Raw genomic sequence first — 2,468 nt, forward strand, 5'->3', positions numbered from 1 at the left:
TACTACTACTACTACTACTACTACTACACGCACGCAAACACAAAAATACTCACACGCACACACACGCATCTATCTATCTATCTATCTATCTATCTATCTATCTATCTATCTATCTATCTATCTATCTATCTATCTATGTCACTGTTAACACTAGTGATGTTTCGAACTACTCTGACACAAGAAATTATGGTGCCAATTTTAAAAACATTATGTGTCCACCAGAGTAAAGGAGGGAGTCACACCTACCTTATCTTGCTCATCTTATCTTATATCGCCATTTTATCTTATCTTGCCCATCTTTTATTTCTACTTCTTATCTCATCTAGTATATCTTATCTTATTTCTCCATTTATCTTTTCTTATCTTGTCTATCTTATCTTATTCACCATCCATCTCATCTTGTCTGTCGTATCTTATTTCGCCAACTTATCTTATCTTGTCTATCTTATCTATTTCCCCATCTCATCTTATCTTGCCTGTCTTATCTTATTTCGTAATCTTATTTTATTTTGTCTATCGTATCTTATTTCACCATCTTATCTTGTCCATTTTATCTTATTTCTTCATCTCATCTTATCGTGTCTATATTATCTTATTTAACCATCTTATCTATCTTATCCATCACTATCTATATTCCTGGGGTTGTGTGGCAGGACCAAGCACTGTTGGTTTTGAATACGTTAACTGTGTTTTGTGGGACAATAAACATATCATGAAACAAATTATCTTGATTGGTCTCATTTCCTCTTGTATTACGTAGAGAACAAACGATATTTTGGTGTGAGGGTAAAACGGACCAATTCGTACACCAAACTAAGGCAGGGGTAAGATTTCAGTTACGGCAAGGCGCTTCCCCGTCATAGGTAGTAGTAGACCCGAGTTCGATTCCCAAGTAGGAATAGGAAATTAAATAAAAAATAAAGTATGTCATTCTGTCTGCTGGGACGATCTGTCACTCTCAGCCCGGGTTGGATGTCACAGCCAGGGTCGAAGTCCGCTTTCAAAACGATCTTCATTGTGCTGGTGGGGTTGTAGAACACTTACACTTAAAAAGAAGAGAGTTCCACCCCCACGTCTTTCCGCACCATAACGACCACAGCAAGATGTTTTAGTAAGGTTTTACGGCGCTCGCAACTGCTTAAGGTCATATGAGCGCCAAAGGAGGGATGTCAACAGAGAAGTCCAAACGGGGAATCAGGCTTACTCTGATTACCTCTCTAGCCTCAAGAGCATAAAGTCTGCTTTGACTATCAAGGCAGGCACCCCAGAAATAGCAGTTCACAAGAGAGTGACAAATATACAAAAGAAGTAGAGGAAAAATGACGATGGTAAGTATGAGGAAAGAAAAACAGTTCCCTCTATGTTGTTCCGGTATAGTATGAACATGACATTGGTAAAGCACCCCGTGCCATACACAATACTACAGCAAGTAGTTTCCCATTTATGTAAGCAAACCCTACTAGACTAACACCCCTGGCGACCGCGGATGTTGCAAACCACCAGGTCAAGCAGTTCCAAACGGGAGACCAAAGTTTACATTGATGGCTATTCAACGGTAACTGATGCGACAAGTGAGATATTTCTTCTGTCTCTTCAGTTATCGACATTAAACATGTAACAGCATTTGCATCAAGTAACTTTATTTTAAAGGACTGCAACAATTATGATTCTTAATATAATGTATTTCTAATGTTCTGATCTTTTAAAGTTGAAATAAACTAAACGATAATGAAGTATATTGATATCATTGTAAGAAAGTATTATCCAAATGTCTGATCATGTTACCGTCAGTTAAGTACTGACCTCCCCAGCATTCAGCACTTTGGACTTGAGCATGTTTGGGTAGACGTTATGGTGGTACCACTGGAAGTCGTGACATTTGAGTCTGTCTCTGAGCGCCTTCCGCTCGGACACGTCACCGTACTCGGACTAGGAATGTCAGTGACAGGAGAATGTTATGTCAGTCACTGATGATATGTTGTATCAATGACAGGGAGTATTTTTGTCAATGACATGAAGTAACAATAAGATTTGTCAGTGACAAGCATTAATAATATATGTGTTGTCAGTAATAGGAGATATGTTATGTCAGTGACAGATGATGATATGTTGTGTCAGTGACAGGAGACCTTTTTGTCAATTGCATGAGGTAACAATTAGTTATGTCAGTGACAGGAAAAAATTATATATTACTATGTTGTCAGTAATTGATAGGAGATATGTTATGTCAGTGACAGTAGATGTGTTATTTCATTAACAGGGCATATTATGGTATATCAGTGAAAGGTCATATATTATGCAATTAACAGGGCATATGTCATAAACAGGGTATATACCGATACATATTATATGATTATACAGAAAAAGAAAAAAAAGGAGAAAGAGAAGGAGAAGAAGGAGAAGGAGACGGAGAAAAAGAAGAAGAAGAAGAAGAAGAAGAAGAAGAAGAAGAAGAAGAAGAAGAAGAA

The 2,468-nt window shown here is 37.6% G+C and overlaps 1 protein-coding gene across 1 annotated transcript in view; it reads right to left on the bottom strand.

The window, feature by feature from the left end:
* Nucleotides 1-2,468, bottom strand: part of LOC118477624 (N-acetylgalactosaminyltransferase 6-like) — a 17,925-nt gene that overhangs the window by 11,257 nt on the left and 4,200 nt on the right. The gene's annotated exons all lie outside the window — the stretch shown is intronic.

Source organism: Aplysia californica, unplaced genomic scaffold (genome assembly GCF_000002075.1).
Source record: "Aplysia californica isolate F4 #8 unplaced genomic scaffold, AplCal3.0 scaffold00157, whole genome shotgun sequence".
NCBI lineage: Eukaryota > Metazoa > Mollusca > Gastropoda > Aplysiida > Aplysiidae > Aplysia > Aplysia californica.